The following is a 25,112-nucleotide window of genomic DNA, read 5'->3' as shown; positions in this document are numbered from 1 at the left end:
CTAGTTGGATTTGGGCCTTGGTAGGACAAGCTCAATGAGGCAAGGGTTAAGCAACCTTTTCTGCTTTTAGGATAAGAATTAAGGTTTGGACCCAGGGGATGGAGTATTGGCCTATTTCTAATTAGGGTTTTGTGTTGGTGCCTTAGGGAGAGGATTTCATGAGTCATCCGCTGAGTGTGATTTGATACTTTCAATCTGATGTTGATTTTCCTTCATTGTATCCATGAGTCGAAGGCACCAATGTCGGCCCACTAGTTGATGATGTAGTGTGACGATTGTCTTTGTGACAATTGTTAGTTATGCCTGTATTTGCTTGATGACTCTGTGATTCTTGTTATGATATTATGTGGTAGTAGTAGGGGTGAAATAGACCCAGTATCCGGTTGAAATAGACCAAAGGGGATTACAAGCACCAAAATATTCTTAATGGTATCCGGATGAAATAGATCGAAGGGGATTACAAGCACTTAGATATGTTTGATAGTATTCGGTTGAAATAGACCGAAGGGATAGGCAAGCACCCAGATATGCTTGACTGTATGTTTCTTTAGTATATGATTTTGGGGGAACTCACTAAGCTTTGTGGTTACATTTTTCAATTTATGTTTCTGGTACTTCCAGTTCGAAGGGGAAGGGCCCGACCTGATCGTACCGCATCACCCTATGGTTTACGCATTTCAACATTTTGAGAATTTGTACTCTAATAACATGTTGCTATGATACACTTTCGACTATTTGATATTAGTACCGTATGATTAGAATGAATTTTAAAACCAAATTTTTATCCGTATTTTTTGGTCGTTACAAGTTGGTATCCGAGCCTTGGTTTGAGGGATTCAGGCATACTCTCGGGTATACCTGGACTCAAATTGAGGGTTTGGTAGAATTTTTCCATAAAAAGAAACATTTTAATATAAGGATTTTAATAAAAGAAAAGGGGTGCGATTTGTGCAATCAGCCGAGCTCAAGTAAGTCTTCCCAAAATACATATACAAGTTATATGTTTTATGCTAGATTAGGGGAGAATGATCTGCTCATAATTGCATGATAGAATGCTAGGAGAGATGAATTTATGTGCATATCACTATGATCTTTTAGATTTACATGCTAGTATCGGATTACTTACTAGTTAGAATAGCCCGTGTAGGGTATGTTTTGAGTTGAATTGACTGATGCTCGAATGATGCATGCTTTGTGCTTTAGGAAATTTTGTTGGTACTAGCTAATTAGTGGATTAATGTGTTGGATCACATATTATTTTGATTGGATAATTTTAGATGGATAGGTTTAAATCTATTGTACAGCTCTTGTTTGAGTCCAACCATTGTAGTGTGGGACCTGTCATTCGAAGAATCATCTAGTACTAGTAGTATGTAATTATGTTCATACAGTAGTTAGGTAGTATTTGTTGAAGTTCCTTCTGCAGCTAATAGTAGAGAGGGGTGAGGAAGGGAGTCTTAGGGACTTCCTGTGAGATGCTTTGGGATGTAGGATGCTTTATAGTTTGAGGAAGGTATCAGTTGGAAAGAGTGACTTGGAGGAGTCATGGTAGTCCTTGAGGAGGGTATAAATAGCTGTGGAAGTTAGTATTCGGCCCATACTACTGAAAACACATGATTTATACCCGAGACTAGGAAGACCACGATCAATTGAGGGAATTCGAGAGTGTGGATCTTCTCATGTGTTTGCTAATCATTTATATGGTTTGGTTACAGTAGGATGGTGACACATCACAAAGCAGGGGGTTTAGGATCTAGATCTGGTTCGGGGACGAGCAAAGAACCGATTGATGAGAGGCTATGTGAGTTCGTTGCATCAGAGGTTACTAGGAGAATCCTTGATGCAACACTGGTGATGTTTGGGTTGATCAAGGAGGGTATCATCGAGCTGATGGAGGATCACCTTTGGATCTTCAAGTCCGATCTCGCTGCTAGCAAGTCTGGTGCCCGCACTCTCTCCTTTAAGGATTTCAGGGGATTTTAGGCACCATATTTCTTTGGGTTGAAGGACCCGATTGCAACCAGGTGTTGGAGATCCGATGTTGAGTGTGCTCAGGTAACAAGCTTCTGCCCTTAGGGGTCAAAGGTGAGATTTGTTGCAGGATGTTTGAGGGAACGAACCCAAGACTAGTAGGAGGAGGTTGGCTATGCTTTGGGAGCCCCAACCATTGAGGCCATGACTTGGCCATTTTGTGACTTGTTTTCAAGTAGAGCTTGCACTAGCTGCCGAGGTGCAATAGTTTGCTAGGGAGTTTCTTGACATAAGGCAAACGACTGAGACGGTGGTGGGGATCACCGCCAAGTTAAGATAGACAGAGAGAGAGAGAGAGAGAGAGAGCTTTGTTGGTACCCTAGTATGTAGCTGATGAGCTGATGGGGAAGACCTGATACCATGACATGCTGAGATCTGACATTAGGGAGTTTGTTAGTTTTCCTTCCTGTCCGACTCTGGACGACATGATATCTAGGGCCCAGGAACGAGAGATTAATTTGGAGCACATATGGAAGAGGAAGGCGGAGCATAGGCAGACGATTGGGTTCCAGTGAAGAAACCCAAGGTCTTCGACTCTAGGTTGAAGGACTAGTAGTACCGGAGCCGTTGTGGCAAATGTGGCAGGTCGCACGATGGGGTTTGTAGAGCAGGTAGTTCGGGCTGCTACAAGTGCGGCAAGACAAGGCACTTTAGCAAGGATTGCACTGCTGTTATCACCACCACCCAGACATCAGATCTGATTTGTTTTCATTGCAATCAGAGGTCCATAAGAAGGCCAACTACCCGAGTTTAGCATTAGGCAGACTAGGGGTAGCACCTAATCCAACGACCCTACGTATTACTGATGGCTGCCAAGGCAAGCCAGATGCACCTGTTGTGAGGAGTAGGGCTTTTCAGCTGACTATCGAGGAGGCGTGTGTTGCACCAGATGTGGTGACAGGTATGTCTCTTCTCCTTAACTCTTTATTATGCTTATTTGTATGCTTATATTTGTGTGTTTTCTTTTAGGATCGTTCCTTGTGAACGGCATCTCTGCTATGATATTATTTGATTCGAGGGCTAGCCGATCTTTCGTGTCTCTTGCGCTCAGCAAGAGGTTTGTTTGAGCTCTGGGTGAGCTGGATCATCCATTAGAGGTTAAGATTACGGATGATCGATCTGTCCGGCTATCATGGGTTCATTGGGATTGTGTTCTAGGGATGTTTAGCGAGTAGTATCCGATCAACTTGGTTCTCATTCCTTTGTACGAGAACAAGGTCATAGTTGGGATGGATTATCTGAGCCCCAATGGGGCGGTGATTGATTGTGAACGTTAGATGGTGCATGTTCGGACCCCAAGTGGGGGAGAGTTGGTGGTCCATGGAGAAGTCTCTCAGCGCAGGCTGTTCCTATGCTCAACCGCTAGGGCCAAACGTTATCTTTACCAGGGTTGTTCCAGTTTCGTCTCCTATGTTATGGATACCCCGGAGAAGGATAAGGCACCGATTGATGATTTTCCTATTGTGCGGGAGTACCTAGACGTGTTTTTGTAGGATTTTCCTAAAGTGCCTCCGGAGAGGCATGTGGAGTTCCGGATTGACTTGGTTCCTGGTGCGGCACCGATAGCCAAAGGACCATAAAAGTTAGCTACATCAGATATGTCGGAGTTGTCTACACAGTTGTAGGAGCTGTTAGACAAAGGGTTCATCCGACCAAGTAGTTTGCCTTGGGGCGTATCGATCCTGTTTGTGGAGAAGAAGGATATGTCTGCATCAGATGTGTATTGACTATCGGGAGCTGAATAAGCTAATGGTGAAGGACCGTTATCCACTCCGGAGGATTGATGATCTGGTTGGACCAGCTTCAGTGTGCATCTTGGTTTTCCAAGATTGATCTTCGTTCGGTCTATCATAATATGAGGGCCACAGAGGACGATGTGCAGAAGACGGCCTTCCAGACTTGTTATAGTCATTACGATTTCATGGTGATGCCCTTCGGGCTCACAAATACTCCAATCGTGTTCATGGACCTCACGACCTAGGAGCTGCATGATGGGCACTTGAAGGAGGTGTTAGAGACCTTAAGGAGGGAGAGACTATATGTGAAGTTCTCTGAGTATGAGTTATGGTTGCGCAAGGTGCAGTTTCTGGCGAACCTTGTCAACCAGAATGGTATTCTAGCCAATCCGGCCAAGGTTGAGGCCGTGATGAGGTAGGAAGTTCCAAGGTCTCCATCTGAGATTTGGAGTTTCATTGGGTTGGCAGGTTATTATCTGAGATTTATTCAGGATTTCTCCAAGATAGCGGTTCCCCTGACACGACTGACGAAGAAGACTGCCACTTTTCGTTGGGGGCCTAAGTAGCAAGCAACGTTTGAGACCCTGAGGCAATGATTGTGAGAGGCATCGATTCTGATCCTTCCGGAGGGTTTTGAGTATTTCTTGGTTTATTGTGATGCGTCTATCATGGGATTGGGTGCAGTATTGATGTAGAGCAGTCGTGCTATTGCTTATGCTCCAAGGCAGATGAAGCCCCATGAGGCGAATTACCCAACACATGATTTGGAGCTGGGGGCTATGGTTTTCGCCCTCAAGATTTGGAAACATTACATCTATGGTTTCTGTTGTACTATATACACGGATCACAAGAGCCTGAGGTACTTGATGGATCAGCCGAATGTGAATATGAGGCAACATCGGTCATTGGATGTGGTGAAGGATTATGATTATGAGATTCTTTACCATCCAGGGAAGGCCAATGTGGTGGTCGATGCTCTCAGCTGCAAGGTGTTTGCGACTCTGATCATCAATATCAGTACGAGGATGACAGTTATTACTCCACTCTTGGAACAGATTCGGGAGGCTCAAGTTGAGGCTATGAAGGAAGAGCACCGAAAGAGTGAGTGTATAGTAGGTCAGGTGGCTTCCTTCGATTATGATAGCCAAGGTTTATTGACTCTCCATCGGAGAGTGTGGGTTCCTTATTGGGGAGGTGTGTGTCAGGTTATGATGGAGGAGGCGCACAAACTGAGATTCTCCATTCATCCCGTAGCGACGAAGATGTATGGAGATCTTCTTCCTAATTACCGGTGGCCATGTATGAAGCGGGATGTTTCTTCGTATATGGAGAGGTGCTTGACTCGCAGGAAGGTCAAGGTCGAACATCAGCGGCCTCACAGAAAGATGCAGCCATTAGACATTCACATTTGGAAATGGGAAGAGATTACCATGGATTTTATTACGAAGTTGCCTCGAACGGAGCGCGGAGTGGATTCGATTTAGTCATTGTGGATCAATTGGCAAAGAGCGCACAATTTATTCCGATTTAGGAAAGTATCTCTGCGGAGAAGTTAGCTGACATTTATATCAGGGAGGTTGTGGCAAGGCATGGGGTGCCAGTTTCGGTGGTATCTGATAGGGATGTCAGGTTTACTTCCAAGTTTTGGAAGAGGTTCCACAAAGAATTGGGTACCCGTCTGCATTTCGACACAACCTTTCACCCACAGACGGATGGTAAGAGCGAGCGAACCATTCAGACAATGGAGGATATGTTACAGGCGTGTGTTATGTATTTCGGTGGTAGCTGGGATACATATCTTCCGTTAGCGGAATTTTCATATAACAATAGCTATCACGCCATCATCGATCAACCTCCTTTTAAGATGCTTTGTGGGAGAAAATGCAAGACCCTGATATGCTGGGGTGAGGTCGGTCAGCGGGTCATGGGGAGTATCGATGTGGTACACAAGACTACTAAGTTGATTCAACAGGTTCAGCATAGAATTTAGACAACTCAGAGTCGGAAAAACAGCTATGCCAACAAGCGTCGATTAGACTTGAAGTTTCAGGTTGAGGATATGGATCTCCTGAAGGTGTCACCTTTGAAAGGTGTCATTTTATTCAGGAAGGGGGACAAGCTGGGCCCCATGTATATCAGTATTTTCAGGGTTATAGCCCATGTGGGCAGGGTAGCGTATCGGTTGGATCTTCTGGAGGAACTCAGTCAGATTCACAGTATTTTTCACGTCTCTCAACTGTGGAAGTGTTTGGTTAATGATTCCGAAGTGATTCCATTAGGTGTACCCATGCGTATGTTGGGCGTACTTGAGTTAGGGCACACCCTAAATTTTAGGGTTTGCATCCTATCTAAAGTCCTTAAGTCCATCAAATCCATTATCCTTTCAGCCTCCATTTCCCTCTTAGTGTCAATCTCAAACCCTAGCCATCTTGAGTGTATTTTTTGAGCTTACATTGAGGGTTTGGGTGTTCTTAGGTGGTTTTGAAGAAGAAGGAAGTTTAGGAAGAAGCAAAAGAGAAGAAGGAGCTTGCAGATCCAAAGTCTATGCATCATTTCTAGTCTATTGAAGGTATAAAGTATGAACCTTGATCATTCTAAGCTTAGATCTAGGTTTATGGTAGATTTTAGCATCTTTTGGTCCCATAACTTGGTTTCTTGTAGTATGAGCTACTCCAGGCCATTTGAGCTATCCTTTTGGACTCTTGGAAGTGTATCGAGTCATAAAAATCGTATCTTGGAGGTTAAGACTCAACCATGCATGTATTAGTGACCACCTAAGTGAGTTAGAGGGCTTAATTCATAGTTTGAGCGCCAACCAGGCATGCAAAAGCATAAAGTTTGTGAATTTATGGCTTAAGTTTCTATTATAAGCTTGGATCTAAGTTTTAGACGTTAATGCTTAATGGATTAAGACTTAGGAACAAAAATAGACTGACTAGCCAATACTCTGGGCGTACTCTAGAGTACGTTACGCGTACTGGGCCAGTGCCCCGACTTCCGGATCATCAGCGTACGCTAGGCGTACGAGCCATGTACGCCACACATACGTCGTATGTGGGCTTCCAAGATTTTTGGGCTCTTGTTTTGGTTTGGCTTTAGACTTGTTTAGGTTAGGCCTCGAGCCCACCTGTACAATACATTTTTGGGCTTTAGGCCATGTTGGGTGCTCTTGAGCCATATTGTGCCTTAGGGGGCCTTGTAGTTGGGCTTGGAATGCTTTTTGGACTAGTTGGATTTGAACCTTGGTAAGGCAGTCCCAATGAGGTAGGGGTTAAACAACCCTTTCTGCTTTTAGGATAAGAATTAAGGTTTGGATCCTCAGGCTGGAGTATTGGTCCCATGTCTAATTAGGGTTTTGTGTTGGTGCATTAAGGAGATGATTTCGCGAGTCATCCGCTGAGTGCGATTTGATACCTTCAGTCTGAGGTTACTTTTCCTTTACTGTATCCGTGGGTCGAAGGCACCAATGTCGACCTGCTAGTTTATGATGTAGTGTGATGATTGTCTTTGTGACAATTGTCAGTTATACCTATATTTGCTTGATGAATTTGTGATTCTTGTTATGATATTATGTGGTAGTAGTAGGGGTGAAATAGACCATGTATCCAATTAAAATAGATCGAAAGGGATTTCAAGCACCCATATATGCTTGAAAGTATCCGATTGAAATAGATCGAAGGGATTGTAAGCACCTAGATATGCTTGATAGTATTCGATTGAAATAGAACGAAGGGGGTAGGAAAGCACCTAGATATGCTTGGTTGTATGTTTGTTTAGTATGTGGTATTTGGGGGAACTCACTAAGCTTTGTGCTTACAGTTTTCAGTTTATGTTTCAGGTACTTCCAGCTCGAAGGGAAATGACCCGGCCTAATCGCACCGCATGACCCTATGGTTTCCGCATTTAGAGATTTTGGGAATTTATACTCTGATACCATGTTGCTATGATACACTTTTGACTATTTGATATTAGTATCGTATGATTTGAATGAATTTAGAAACAAAATTTTATCCATATTTTTGGTCGTTACATTATATATATATATATATATATATATATATATATATATATATATATATATATATATATATATATATATATATATATATATATATTAAATCCAGCCAACACTTATGAAAAGTAATGTTTTGCCGGAGACATTAAGTTTTATATTAATTCGACATATGTGGTCTCTTTTTTGTATTATTCCTGTTTTTTCCTTTTTTTGCTATTCACTATTCACGGCATAGTGGAGAAGTTGGTATCGTCACCACTTCCTTTCATTATTTGGTGCCATATGTCTCTTCCATTTTTTTCCTTTTTTTTTAGTCTTATTTGTGTTCCTCTGGTCATTTCCAATTGATCCCTACTTTCTCCATTTTGTAAATTGATTGTAGCTTCCATATTCCATTGGTGGTCATCACCCTCTTTTTTTGTTGACAATACATGATGTTGGTGTTTTAGTGTTTTAGAATCGATATAGTGTTTGGTAGTAAAAAAAATTATTTTATTGTTTTTATTATGTCAGGGAATACTCATTTAATTTAATTGGTGTAATTGTAGGAATGAGAAGATTGACATTAATGTGGTTCATTGGCTTAAAAATCCACTCAATTCCTTCTTTTTATAGTTATGATTCTTTTACTTTCTAGCTCAATATTAGAAGCCTTTATAATATGTAGCTATTATTAAATTAGAACCATTGGTCTATCCCACATCGTTAGAGCACAGAAACTAGGAGTATGACCTGGTCTAATAAAAAGAAAATAGATCGACATTAAGAAGATGTTTAGTATGCCTCTTGCGGGGTCTGATAGAAGGTTGAGTCTGACTCCGTTAGATTCAGACTGATTGATACCACAATTAGAGGAGTCTCATTTGTTTTATATAGTCTATAATATGTATCTTACTAGGTCTAATAAATAGTTGGGTTAAACTTAATTAGACATTAACTCAATCACAGTTGACTCAGTTAGCAACTATTGATTAAACAACCCTAAGTGGCATTAAAATAGGTTCATATATACTTCCTGAAGATTTCATATAGGTTGGTTCAATCCAATTCCAATATGCTTTACAATGTTCTTTTCTGGACTCGTTTATATCGATTTTGTGAAAGGATAATTCGACTTGAGATCAGTTTGAGACTACTTTGGGATTGAATCTGAACTGCCATTGGACTTGCCCATCCAATACCGATTTGATTCCAATGAAATTTTCAAGACCAATCCATATTAACAACCTTTTTATGGGTTTTGTTAATATCTTATAATAATCACTAAATGGTGAGCATTTGGACCAAATCGGACTTGACAAGACCAGATTTTGGACCAGATTGGTTTGGTGGAAAATAGTGGACCTTGGACCGGACCGGTCGACCAAGTCCGAGTTTTTCAGTTCTTGTACCTGTTAGACTGATACAACTTTAGGTGCATATGGCACAACTTGTTTAAGCCTACCAAAAGTTAGTGTATATATATTACGATAGTAGGGGTGATTATTTGGACAGGAACCAAAACAGACCGACTCTTGGACATGATCAATTTTGGAGAAATTGGTGGACCTTGGACCGAACCTGTTGAGGCCAATCTAGATCTAACCCAAGTCCGATCTAGATGTCTAAATGCTCACCCCGAGAATAGACTTAGATATGTCATATTACACAAAAATAAACCAACCAAAATGTCTCAATGTAATTGCTCATCTTGCAAGATGGACTTTGGAAAACTAAAAAAAATGAAAAAAAATGTTTTATAAATGGTCTTAACTTGTAAAATATTTCATTTTCTTATTTTATGTCATAGTTTCATAAAAATCTTTAAAAAGTTGTTATTTATTTTTAAAGAGGTTTTAGGATAAACATATGTCATTAAACACGTTTTTTGTTGGAATAGTGTCTAAGGCTGCAACTATATTAGGCAAGTATTTGACCCAGTTGTGTATGGTCCTTTTGAGTTGCCTTCACCATAGCAACTTGACAGGATGATTTATAATGAGAGAAGAAATATTATTAATATATTATAAGAATAATATAATGAATAATAATATTGTTATTTGATTAATATAAGTCATAAATTAATTAGGAATTAATTTGGTGACTTAAAGAGATTAATTAAATAAAAGGGCATAAACTGTCAATTGTATGATAGTTGTACTTTGGGCTATAATCCCTTATGGATAAGGGGTGGACGATTTTGGGGTTTGGAAGGACCTAGAAATCATCCAAGGCTTATCATTAGGGAGATTGGATTGCTTAGGGCCTAAGTGATCCAATTAGGGTTTAAGGGTGAAACTCTAGGAGCCTCACTAGTATAAATAGACCCATGCAGTCAAGGAAATAAACCATGGCCGACTTTCTGCCCTCTCCTCTCTCTCTCTCTCTCTCTCTAATCATCCTCTTGCTACGTTGGTGTTTGTAAGCCATTAGAGGAGTGACATTTGTGACTCTAAGCTCCAAGGACAAGAAGATTCAAGCAAGCTATTCAAGGTAATCTTTCAGATCTGATTTCATATGAATATTTTCATTAGATCTATCAATCAAAGTCTTGGATCCATTGCATGTTCAATTAGAGAAACCTAGATCCAAGCATTAGGGTTTGTATGTGCACATAGGAATGTTCTTATGGCTCAAACCCATCAGTGGTATCAGAGACTTGATTGGTTTCTATTGAATTGATGCATTGGTTGATTGCTTGTTAATTGCAAAATTCGATTTTTGTCCTTCTGCCTGATGAACTCCGCGAGTTCCATAGTGGACTCGGCGAGTAGGCCTCAACTCGGCGAGTTCGAGCGTCAGAAGGAGCTAGTTTCGGGATTTCTTGTTGTTTATCTTATGGAAACTTGCCTCTATCTTAATGGGTCAATATAAATCCGATTTTAACATATATTTGAGTATATCCTTGACCTAATTAAAGATATTTGCCAATGAATTGAATAATAATTTCCTTATGTGATAATTGATTGATTATTTTAATTAAATTGGTAAATTGTTTTGCAAGAAACAATTAATAAATCAAATATGGATAATTATGTGATTAAATGTTAATTTAGATTATTTGTTATTTGATCCCTTATGTTTTGAAAAGTTTAAAACTTGTCCTCAAGTTTTGAAATTTATGTTTTGTGATTAAAAGTTTAATTTAGACAATTTAAATTTCAAACCCTAGAATTTTACAAGTTTAAAATTCAACCCTATACTAATATAATATTACAGATATATATATATATATATATATATATATATATATATATATATATATATATATATATATATATGTATAATTAAAATGCTAGTCTTACCGTTAGTAGGCCTCATTCACGAAGTCGGTCTATAAGGTGGGTATAAGGTTGCAGCCTATAAAATGGCGCTTAATGGGTGTACACTCACACCAACCGCTTGCTTGATCGGTGGAGGGTCGTTAACCGAACGGGTAGGATAGGGCAACTCTATCTCCTCATTAAAAGTATAATATTAAATACAAAGTAACTACATGTTTTCAAATTCCCAATCCTAGTTACTTTAGGAAAAGTGAATTGATGCAATCCCATGAAATTACACTTTGCACCCCTGCTAAGAAGTTAGTGGAGTGTGTGTGGTTTACCGGCACACTAATTGGTTCTAAGCATAGGTGGTAAATGGTGATTCATTGTTTATCATAGTTCGGTGGAGCGTGTGTGGTTTACCAGCACATCGAATAGGTGATTGTTATAATGAAGGCACCGTGTAGATTTGCATGGTTATTCACACCCACTTTGTGATCCTCGGTATCCCAGTCACAAACGAGAGGGGCATATCGAGATTTAAACATGCCATTGAAAAGTTCAATGAATCTCATCATAACTTAGGAATTCTCAATACATTCAGAACTTAAAGCTAGGTTTTCATGGCGGAGAATTAGTGAATCGTCATTCACTTACCTTCAAATTGTTTGCATGTTGGATTACGACATCCCTTTTCTAATATGTAAATAATGTTGTTGGATCCTAACCCTAATTTTTCTTATTGGGTGATAATTAGGGATTTTAAATTCTAATCAATCTTTGTCCTTTCTATTTGTAGATGTCGAACGCGAACAACGCTGCTGCTAGCTCGTTCACATTGATGAGCCTTTGCCAAAAGGTGACTTTCGATGGAACAAACTTTAGCGAATGGATAAGATACATTCGCACGATTGCTCGCTACGAGGACAAGGAGTATGTCCTTGACGAGAAGCTCGAGAAGATCAATCTAGACATCGCTACTCCGACTGAAATGACTGCTTTTGAGACTCATGAACATGATGCGACGAAGGTTCATTGCATCATGATAGCCACAATGAACGCCGAATTCCAAAAGTCCTATGAGGACATGTACCCGTACGAGATGCATCAAGACTTATTGGAGAGATACCATCAAAACGCGAGGCAGGAACGTTACGAGATCTTCACTAACATGATCTCCGCTAAAATGGGACATGGAGAATCTCTAACCGTGCACTTGCAAAAGATGCAAAGGTATGTTGATCGTCTTCGCAAGTTGAATGTCGACTTTGGGGAAGATTTGGCTATCGACATGGTGCTTCATTCCTTGCCTCCGTGTTACAATCAATTTAGGATGACCTACCACATGAACAAGGAAGAGGTCACCCTAAGTAAGCTCCAAGGTCTCCTAAGGGTTGCTGAGAGCAACCTCAAGGACAAGTCTGTTGCACCAACTCCCAATCCACCCGCTGCTCCTGTTTTGGCAATTGGGAAAGGAAGGGGTAAGAAGAGGAAGGCTCCGTCTAAGAGCCACCGCAAGGGAAAGTCCCAAGATGGTTCCTCTTCTAGTGGGACCAAAGTTGATCCTGCTAAGCCCAACCCTAACCCAAAGGAGGCAGAGTGCCACCATTGCCACAAAATAGGGCATTGGAAGAGAAGCTGCCCAGAATACCTACAAGCCATCAGGGAAAGAAAGATCAAGCCGTCTTTCGCAGGTATTTACACAATTAAATCTAATGATTCATCTCATGCTATTTCTTGGGTCCTAGATACCGGGTATGGTTACCACATTTGTTCTGAATTGCAGGGACTAAGAAGAAATAGGGATGTGGATAGTGGAAGAATAAATCTAATCATGGGGAACATAAGATCGTCGCCTGTGACCAAGATTGGAGTGTATTCTCTAGTGCTTAGTAATGGATTATGTTTAGATTTGAATAATTGTTGCTACTCGCCAGAAATGGCAAGAAACATCATTTCGTTTCATGGTTTGTTTAGACAAGGATTTAGATTTTCTTTTAATAATGAGAATGGTTCGATTTATGCTTATCTAAATGGTGTCTTATATTTTGAAGCAATGCCATGTAATGGAATTTATGAAACTGTTATGAATGTAGATAACCTAGGAAATGATGTTTTGTGCATGGATTCTTCCAATAGTACGGATAAAGCATCCTTGTGGCATTGTCGTCTTGGACATTTCAACAATAAGCACATAGCCCAACTCCAAAAGGGTGGAGTGTTGGAGTCCTTCGACCTTAGGGAAGATGACACATGCGAGTCTTGTTTACTTGGAAAGATGACCAAGTCACCCTTCACTAGCACATGTGAAAGGGGTGAGGGTTTATTGGATCTCATACATACCGATGTATGTGGACCCTTTAGATCAACCACAAAGGATGGGAACCGCTTCTATGTGACTTTTACCGATGACTATAGTAGATATGGGTATATCTACTTAATCAAGAAAAAGTCAGAAACGTTTGGAAAGTTCAAAGAATTCAAGAATGAAGTGGAGAATCAATTGGGTAGGAAAACCAAGATGCTTCGATCCGATCGAGGAGGAGAGCACCTAAGTCTTGAATTCCACGACTATCTTAAAGAATGTGGAATAGTTTCGCAATTGACACCACCTAGGACACCGCAGTTAAATGGTGTGGCAGAAAGGCGTAATCGAACCTTGTTAGACATGGTTCGTTCTATGATGAGTCGTGCTTCACTACCTATCTCATTCTGGGGGTATGCCTTAGTGACTGCCGCCCATATCCTTAACCGAGTCCCTACTAAGAAGGTTGCCAAAACACCTCACGAGATGTGGACAGGGAAAGCTCCCTCGTTAGCACATATCAAGGTTTGGGGTTGCGAGGCTTTCGTAAGACGAGATACTCACGACAAGCTCGAACCTCGAAGTGAGCGATGTATTTTCATCGGCTACCCGCAGAAATCCTTTGGATCTCTCTTTTATAGACTGAAGGACAATGTTGTCTTCGTTACAAGGAGAGGAGTTTTCCGAGAGCAAGAACTCATAAGCCAAGGAGACAGTGGGAGGCAAATCGAGCTTGAAGAGATTCAAGAATCGATTGATGAAGGAACCTCTACCGCTGGCGCTCATCCCGAGGAGGAAACTCCGGTTGAACCGATTGACAAGTCCTTACCTCTTAGACGTTCCGAAAGAGTTAGAGTTCAACCCCAGTTTTATGGTTTTCATATTACTACCGAAGGGGACACGTATATTAGTGATGGTACACTAATAAATCTAGATGAACCTAATAGCTATAAAGAAGCCATGGCATGCCCGGATTCTGCAAAATGGAAGGAGGCTATGGACAACGAGATCCAATCCATGTATGACAACCAAGGTTGGGATTTGGTTGAAAATGTGTTCGGACATAAGAACGTTGGGTGCAAATGGATCTTCAAGAAGAAGACCGACGTGGATGGAAATGTACACACATATAAGGCGCGATTGGTTGCGAAGGGCTTTACTCAAACTCCCGGAGTTGACTATGATGAGACCTTCTCACCAGTTGCAAAGATAAAGTCTATTAGAGTGATGCTAGCTATTGATGCATTTTATGATTATGAGATTTGGCAAATGGATGTCAAGACTGCTTTCCTTAATGGGATGTTGGCTGAGGATGTTTACATGGCTCAGCCAGAGGGTTTTGTTGATCCGAAGCATCCAAATAGAGTGTGTAAGCTTGAGAAGTCCATCTATGGACTCAAGCAAGCGTCTTGCAGATGGAATCTTTGCTTCGATGAGAAAGTCAAAGAGTTTGGATTTATACGAAGCGAAGATGAATCATGTGTATATGTCAAAGCCAGTGGGAGTATAGTCAGCTTCCTCGTTCTATATGTCGATGACATACTACTCATAGGAAACGACGCCCCGACACTGCAGGAGGTTAAATCCTGGCTCAGGAAGTGCTTCGCTATGAAGGACCTCGGAGAGGCTTCCTATATTTTGGGAATAAGGATAGTGAGAGAACGATGTAAGGGACTAATAGGACTTAGTCAGAACACTTACTTAGATAAAGTACTAAAACGTTTTAGTATGGAAAATTCGAAAAAGGGAGAATTATCGATACAAAGTAATGCCAAGTTGAGTAAGACTCAAAGTCTGAGTACCGAAGTTGAAATAGCAGAAATGAGCCGAGTACCATACGCTTCCGCAGTTGGCTCAATCATGTATGCTATGACTTGTACTCGCCCTGATGTAGCCTTTGTTTTGAGCATGGTTAGTAGATATCAAGGGAACCCTGGCAAAGCCCATTGGATTGCGGTTAAGAATATCCTTAAGTACCTTCAGAGGACCAAGGAATGGTTTTTAGTCCACGGAGGGAGTGATGACTTGAAGGTGCGAGGGTATAGTGACGCCAGCTTTCAGACCGACAGGGACAACTACCGTTCGCAGTCGGGCTGGGTCTTTACCCTTAATGGAGGAGCAGTAACTTGGAAGAGTTCCAAGCAGGAAACTGTTGCTGATTCAACGTGCGAATCAGAGTACATTGCAGCGAGCTAAGCGTCGAAGGAGGCAATATGGTTGAAGAACTTCATTGGTGATCTTGGAGTTGTACCTACCATAAAGGAGCCTATGGAAATTTTTTGTGATAATGAAGGAGCGGTTGCCTTGACCAAGGAACCAAGGGATCATGGTAGATCTCGTCATATCGACAGAAAATATCATTTCATTAGACATCGAGTAGAAGAAGGACACCTCGTGGTTAGGACGATATCATCAGAAGATAACCCAGCAAATCCGCTTACGAAGGGACTGAGTAGGGTCAAGCATTTGCATCATGCTAGGAGTATTGGGCTAAGAGATGATATTAGATAACTTTAGAAACTTGTAATAGATAAATGTAATTAACATTTGATGATTAAACAAAGGAGTATTATTTATAAGTAAAGTTACTGTCTTGTGTTAATTGTTTAACTATTGTTTCACTTTGCATGTTTTGACTTCCAGAATAATTGAGTTTATTTATAATAATCGAATTATTCAAACAATCCACAATTGTTCATATGTTGGAAGTAGGTATGAATGAAGATTGTCATGAATTGGTGTGTAGATTGTCTAAATGGTATTAAACATAGCAAAAGATTGTTGCAACGTTCATGAGTGCTTATGAACTAGTTTTGAGCATTGGAACAAACCCGTGCTTGCTGGAATCACCTTATGGAATGTGATAAAAAGGGTGATCTCAAGACGATAATATCATATGGTCTTAAAACCTAGATATATGGTTTGTTATTTGTTAATTGGTTGTACATTGATAATTCGAAACCGCATCAGTAAATTGATGTTATAAAACGCATTGTTGTGTATAGTTGAGTAATGAATAAGTAAATGCATATAAGTCGAAGTTTATCTGTTACTTTTATCCTAAGAGGGTAAAAGCGATATCTCGGCCGCTCGATGATTTGATTTGACTTATGTGTCGGGCCCGGTCAGAACTAAATTGATGTGTTCGATTAAGTTCTATGTCAAATAAATCTGAGATCGAGAAACCAACTGCTGGACAAATTGGTTCCATAGAATTGTCTGCATGATATCTAAACAGAGGACTGTACGATCCCTTATCTAAAGGACAAGATTGATAAGATCAGAGTTTGACAACGTCTTTGAGAGCTACGATTGCTAATCGGATTATGCCTGTGTATATAGTTACTAGACTTATCCAAGTGGGAGACTGTTGGAATAGTGTCTAAGGCTGCAACTATATTAGGCAAGTATTTGACCCGGTTGTGCATGGTCCTTTTGGGTTGCCTTCACCATAGTAATTTGACAGGATGATTTATAATGAGAGAAGAAATATTATTAATATATTATAAGAATAATATAATGAATAATAATATTGTTATTTGATTAATATAAGTCATAAATTAATTAGGAATTAATTTGGTGACTTAAAGAGATTAATTAAATAAAAGGGCATAAACTGTCAATTGTATGATAGTTGTACTTTGGGCTATAATCTCTTATGGATAAGGGGTGGACGATTTTGGGTTTTGGAAGGACCTAGAAATCGTCCAAGGCTTATCATTAGGGAGATTGGATTGTGACATCCCCAAAATCACGGCCAGAAAAGACCGGTTTGTTTATGCTTTGTTTAAGAATCAGAGTTACATTTTAAATGAAAGTGTTGCGGAATTTGTCCCAAAACAAAAATATGATAAAGATTTATCAAAAGCATTTCCATAGAAATGTATTTCATTAAAAGACTCGGGATGTCATGTTCGTACAGATCAAAAGCATAAACAGTACAATATAAGCCTTACTACATTATTTCATATCTAGAGGCCTATATCCGTAATCTCTCGTCCAAAACATCACACCTATGCTCATGCGCCACTACCTGTAATACATAAAACTGAGTGGGTCAGGCTTGGGAGCCTGGTGAGCACATAGGGTTTTCAACCCACAATAAATAAGTTTATTAATTTCATCGATCAACAATAACCCGATTACCCGTTCCCGTTATCCTCACTTTACGTCCCTAAACACCTATCATAAGGGACCTAGCCTAAGGATCATCATCGGGACGAACACTACTGCTAAGGGGATTCCTCATCAATAAATGTCCTAAAGGCAACCATGTGGGGGATGGAGTACACCGGTGAACATATCGTTCAAAAACACCTACACGTTGCGAGTCTGCTAGTGTTCCATTGGACTGTCTAGAAGAGTCAGTGGTCGTCATCCATACTCCGCTAGATGACAGAATCAACAACATCAACATCGAGGCCTCTCATCATCTTATCACACATCACCTATTGCATCTACCCATGTTTTACCCCAACATTTTCGTAGATATAAAATACATATACAGTTTAAATCATTGAAAACATGTATAACAACGTTCATCTAGCATAGATAGCAAGTATTCAGATAATATGCACACATAGCACGTAATTTATATAAAATACTTCATATCTATGTGTAAGTTGAAAGTAACTATGCACTCACTTGTTAAGGTGATGATTCCAAAATCGGGCAGCGCTTGCTTCTAACGATTCTATTTTCCTTCGACGAAACCTAGCATTATTATCGCTAAATTTTAGTCTAATATTTACCGTGACCAACTATTAGTCTTAGTATTATTATTATTATATAAGCGTTAAACAATATTTTCCAACCACTATGTACAGACAGGGGCCAGACATAAAACACCGGAGGGCAGGACCATTTTGGCATATAGCACTTCTAAAATCCAACAACCCTATGCGGCCCTTTAAACCAGATTCCCCGTACCGCGAGTAGTTAAAAAAATATTATAACGACACTTATATAAGTTATAATAATAGCTCAAATATTTATTATAAGTTCATAATAACAATACTAATTTTAAATATAAGCTATATTAAAATAAGGTAAGCATAACTTACTTACAAGGGGGTTTTAGCTAGGAGTCGGGCTCTGCAGGGGCAGAACTTCATCGCTGAAAATCTTTCTAAGAAAGATTCGTGCAGCGCTTCAGCGCTCACCTTACTATACTAAGCTACAGAAAGAGAAGTCGAATCACGAGGGACCGAAATGCTCGGGGGATAAGGAGAGAAAGACTCTTGAATCAAGAGAATGGTGCAAGAAATATGAGAGCCCAAGGCTCTTATTTATACTAATTGAATTTTCAAAAACTACCCTCCATAATTACTTAATGACCTTTTAGTTATATAAACAACTAAACACCCCTCTATAATACTATTATAAATGGATTTAATGATATTTGTACTAAACTAATGTCGAAAGAACTCAATATTAGTCTTATAATGACCGCATCGTCGATACCTTTCTAATGATATATACATATGTATATATATATATATATATATATATATATATATATATATATATATATGTGTGTGTGTGTGTGTGTGTGTGTGTACGTATACATGATTTATACTTTATTTTAATACGTAAATATGCTATTATAATTTGTAACTCGTTCATACGAACTCCGTTTTTGACGTTCTTTATATCCACGCATAGGTGAAGACGTACTCTACAACTTTCGTTTAGACTCCGTCGGCTAATTTTGACTTTATTTTTAAAGTTATATTTTTAACAAGCCGGGACAGGATTGGTCTGTTTAAAATCTCATAACTTCTTCATACGAAGTCAGATTTGGGCGTTCTTTTTATCGATGTTCTTAGTTTAACATATTCTACGAATTTCGTTTAGATCACTAAGGCTAAATCTCGCTCTATCGTAAATTCACTATTCACGCTTCCTGGTATCGTGCCGGTTCTGTCGTGAAACTTCGACGGGTCATAACTTCTTCGTTATAACTCGGATTTCGGCGTTCCTTATATGCACGAAAACCTTGAGACATATTCTACAACTTTATGTAGAGATATCGGGATTATCTCACACTTTAATTTTGACGCTCATTTTTATTCTTTATTAATTATACATTTATAATTAAATAATAAATACATATAATTCATATAATACTCAAATATTTCATCTTTATTACTTCAAAAAGAGTTACAAGAGTTGCCCTAGACTATTATATTGACAAAAATGCTTAGCCCTGAAACCCAGGCGTTACAATTCTTAGGGCCTAAGTTATCCAATTAGGGTTTAAGGGTGAAACCCTAGGAGCCTCACTAGTATAAATAGACCCATGGGGTCAAGGAAATCGGCACTCTTGCCTTTGAAGAAACCCTGGCCGACTTTCTGCCCTCTCCTCTCTCTCTCTCTCTCTCTAATCATCCTCTTGCTAAGTTGGTGTTTGTAAGCCATTAGAGGAGTGACATTTATGACTCTAAGCTCCAAGGACAAGAAGATTCAAGCAAGCAATTCAAGGTAATCTTTCAGATCTAATTTCATATGAATATTTTCATTAGATCTATCAATCAAAGTCTTGGATACATTGCATGTTCAATTAGAGAAACCTAGATCCAAGCATTAGGGTTTGTATGTGCACATAGGAATGTTCTTATGGCTCAAACCCATCAGTTTTCGATATAATGGGTTTTTCAAAGTCCACACTAAGGCATTATACTTTTAATGAGGAGTACGCTTCTCTTTAAGTTCGCGACACAAGATCCTATTAAAATCTAAAGACTTTCACCCTTGCCCAATAACTTTAGTCACAATGACTTATGAAACCCATACTATATGTAATTCACAATTAAGGATGATAAAATAAGTTTCCAAAACATGCAACCTTTCCATACTCAAAAAATGTTGAAAATTCAATTAATGTGTTGCACAAATATGTCATAAGGCCACATAGAAATAAAGGAACATATATAAGATATCATACTCAAAAAAATTTCAAATAAGTGTTAGGTTACATGTACTCTGCGTATGTACTCATTTAATCCACAACTAGGCTTCTAATACTTAATTTCTTTTTCGAAAAACACTATAACATCCCTAAAATTGGAAATAACCCTTAACTTTAAAAAACCATATATTAAAAAAATCATTACTTAATTAATAAAAAGTTCCAAAACCAATCCCATGATCAACATAAGTCAAGAAACCCATTTGTATGTTATAAATTCCAAAAATCAGACGAAAGCATGAATCAAATGTATCATAAGTTTTCCATCATAACTAAAATGAGCCAGTATACATGGTCACATCCTTCCATCTTTTGTAACTTAAGGTCCTAAAGTAATATTTTTTAAGGGTAAGGGTAAGCACAAATCTTAGTGAATTTCAAAGCGTACATAATATAACATTACACATGCTTTACCCCTACCAGGAGAATACAATTAATAAATAGCCACATAATCACACATTCAAGTCTAAGAATAGATCAAAAAAAACATATACTAACTTGGGACACGTCAGAAAATTCTGATCTCCTTGCTCAGTACGCCAATCCCTCATATATTGCTCAGTATATCGAGCCCTCATATATTTCTCAGTTTTTCAAACCCATATTCTACACGTATTCCTTGGTATATTAAGTGAATTTGATAAGCATATCCCTCGGTATTTTGAGTTGATAGCATACACCTACCAGACAACAACACATCCTAGTACTACCCACATACATCCTACAAGCACACACGAGCTAATGTCAAGGATGTACAATATTATATAGCTTAGTGTGAAAGTCACCTCAAACCGTAGTATGAACCTCAAGCAAACCTCCGGGATACCAATGAGCAGAATTAAATTCACAACCTCCCTATGTAACACCCCTAAAAATACAACCTGAAAATTTCATTTTTAATTTTAACCATCATAAAATAAACCATGTCATTTTCCCAAAACCATGTAAACATAAAATAGTTTAGTTTTGCAATCCAACGATACATATAAAATCATCATCAAAGTCATAATCCCAAAATCACTAATGCGGAAAGTCATGGTGTGATGCGATGCGATCAAGTCGGCCTTTTCCCCTTCGAGCTGGAAGTACCTGAAACCAAAACTGAAAACCATAAGCACGAAGTTTAGTGTGTTTCCTCCAACATACCACATAAAAATCATAAACATACTGTTAAGCATATCTGGGTGCCCAACCTACCCTGCTGAGGATATTTGGGTGCTCAACCTACCCATGTCAGACATACCGGGGTGTCCGACCAATCCTGTCAAGCATACCTGGGTGTCCAACCTACCCATCAGTTTTATTCCAACCGATTACAGGGTCTATTTCACCCCTACCACTACCACATAAATCGTGTATATCATACATAAGCATCAAACAACACATACCACCTTAATAATTATCACAAAGAAAATTACTAAGTCATATCAATACTAGTGAGCCGGCATTGGTGCCTTCGACCCACGGTTTCTACGAAGGGAGACTCACCTCAAATATGAATGCCGAAACATACTCCTCGGGTGACTCGGGACTCCTCTCCCTAAAGCACAACAAACTTCCTAATCAGTTATCGGATCCAAAAATGACCCCAAGGGCCCAAATTCTAATTCATAACATAAAGTAAAGGTTCCCTAGTCCTTTCCCTATTGAGCCTCTTCCTCCATGGCCCAACTTTCCTAATAACATGTCTAAGCCCAACTAATTATGCTTTAAGGCCCAATATCATAATCCCAGTCCTAGGCCCAAAGGTTTCAGTCCATAGGTAGGCTTGAGGCCCAACATTTCCCAGCCCGATATTGCAAGGCCCAAAACAACATTTAACCCCCTGTACACATACGTGCGGTGTACTCAGCATTTACGCCCAACGTACACTGGCCTTGACCAGAAGCGGGAAGCTGACCCGATACATGCAGCGTACCAGGGGTACGCCCAACGTTCCTGCTAGCCACCCCTAAGATCCTTCTTTTGACTTAATCCATTAAGTCCTAATGACCAGAACATAGATCTAGGCTTCTAACAACATTCTAAACCATAAAGTTATGAACTTTATGCTTTTGTATGCATGGATGGGGATTAAGACACATATTATGTCCATAAGCTCACTTAGTGGCCATCTAGCACTTGCATGATTGAAGCTAGACCATTAAGATCTGATTTTTATGGTTCTAAACACCTCCAAGAGCCAAAAGGACAGCTCATCTGGACAGAATCTTCTAAACTCAAGGGAATTCAAGTATGGGAGCAAAATGTGACATAAAACACCCCAAAACTAGATCTAATCATGCAATGACCAGGTTTAAAGCTTTATACCTCTAATGGGTCAAAAATAATGCTAAACTTCTAGATCTACAAGCCTTCTCCAAGCTCTTGCTCCTTCTTCTTGACAACCACCAAAATAGCACCAAAGTGCTCAAAGTAAGCTCAAGATACATGCAATGTAGTTGGGGTTCGAGTTGGGCACTGAGAGAACAAGGGAGGCTGAGAGGATAAAGGTTTGGAGGGTTATAAGTTGCTTAAATAGGGGGCAAACCCTAGAATTTAAGGTTAGCTTCTGATCACCCTACGCCCAGCGTACACATGGGTACGCCCAACGTACGCATGGGGGCTCCCCGTTCCGCGCCTCTCATATGTACGCCATGCGTACACACTGTACGCCTAGCGTATGCTCCCCCTCCAAATCCCAACATTTTAATAATTATAACTTGAATAAAAAGCAATATAATACATGATAAATCCCGAACGTTACACCCTATAATATAATTAAAAGTGTATTAATACTAACCCCTTAGCCCTTAATACAAATATAAGTCCTTTTTGGGTTATTTTCATAAAATTTAACCCAAAACAACAGTTTGTTCAAGAGTACTTTAACACCACTAAAACTTATCAAAACTGAAATCCCAATTCATATTCCAAAAGTTCAGTCTTTTACCTTTCTAGGGACTACTTACACAAGTCTGTATAATTTTTCTACTATATGCTATGAATTTTACAAAACAGAATGACATAGCAGCTCAAACGAATCAATTAGTGAAAATTGTACTTTTCACCATAGTTAGATTCATATGTAGCTTTCTCCCAAAACTAAAGAAAAAAAAGTAGACTTAATATTTGAACTTTGACGCACCGGTTTCGACCAAAAATGACATCTCTAGCAACTTTATGTTTTGGGTTAAGCTAGCTTCTTAACCCATTAAGTCCTTATGAAATCAGCACTAAAATGTTGTGATGACATGATGGTTGTTTAGTGGTTCAAACCATTAACAAAAGTACATTTCTTAATCAGGAATTGTTAAAAGGATTTCACATATAAATTGACAATCTACTTAGGGTTTCGGCTTCACTAACAACACCTCTCAACCACAAGGCAACCAAACACAACCACCATGGAGAGGTGGCACTGTAGTGGTGACATTATGGTTGTAACGTCCTAATTTGCAGAATTTTTTTTTCATTTTTAAAAATAAAATAAACATCCATTTTGTAAAGATACATCGAAGTCAAAACCATTTGTCCATAAACCATCATTCAAAATCAGATTTATAAGGAAACAATGTGGAATTTCGAATCATAAAACTATTAATGTGTATGTGTGTAAGTTCATCTTTTCGCAATCGATAAGTACCTGAAAAAACATTTAATCCACAACTGTAAGCTAAAGCTTATTGATTTTGCCAAACTACCCCACACAACAATACACATACAATACATGCACATACAAGCCTACAACCATATTGGACCACCTTGCAAGGCCAACAGTGCACCTAGAATGCTCTCCTTTGGCCTAAAGTCTGACTAGACCGCCTCACAAGACCTACGACCATGGTCGGCTCTATGTTGTACTTTTTTAAGCAAAGGCTTAGGGCCCCCAATTCTAAGGGGCCCCATATTTTTCAAAGTCCAAAAGTTTTGTCCATTAAAAGTCAAGTCCTATCTAGTAACCACAAAATAAAACAAGCGGCAAAATAAATCAACAACGGCTGCATTCATGAAACTAAAATGACATTTAGCAAAGGCCAAAGGGCCTCAAATTTTTGGCTCGCTTTGAGCCCCCAAAATAGTTGAGCCGTCCATGCCTACGACACACGTGGGACGTCCGAGTATCTTGACCTTCAACACAAAACATGATTGTCTCAACCCAACCACAATATGTCGATATATACACATAAACAATAACTAGCAAAAATAGGTAATCATAACAAATCCACCAGTCTAACAGATCACTATAGCATAACAACATCCTACATACAAGGATACATATTGCACTACAAAGTATAGTGAGAAAACCCATTTGGACATGTATTAGAGAATAATTACTGATATGGCTAAGATTGACTCCCAGTTTTCCGAACAGCTACAATCATATTAATAATCTATACTTAGCTCATATTTCAAGTATTACTTATTTATATTTTATAATGTACTTTTATTCACTTTTATTAACGAACATAGATAATCAGCTCCTAAATACATTCTTGCTAAATTGCTACACTTAAATGTCATTGTTTATTTAACCAAACAATATCATAACTTTATTAATCCATATAATATAATTATTTCGAATCATAAATAAGTAATAAGATAAATAATTGTCATCCATTATCTTAAATAAAAGTCCTCTAATTGATCAGATATTAGTCCTAATTTATCGTTAGTAAGCTTTGATTTTAGTTAAGTTTGACTTACATTTTAATCAAAACCTCAAAGCCCAAATGTTTTGATTAAATCCATAAATAGTTAATCGACACACTCAAAATCCATCTACTTCATTTGCAGCCCATCTAGTACTCTGCGTTGATACCACTGCTTA

Source organism: Lactuca sativa, chromosome 6 (assembly GCF_002870075.4).
Source record: "Lactuca sativa cultivar Salinas chromosome 6, Lsat_Salinas_v11, whole genome shotgun sequence".
Taxonomy (NCBI): domain Eukaryota; kingdom Viridiplantae; phylum Streptophyta; class Magnoliopsida; order Asterales; family Asteraceae; genus Lactuca; species Lactuca sativa.
The sequence above is the reverse complement of the archived record's forward strand: the minus strand, read 5'-3'. Positions refer to the sequence as shown.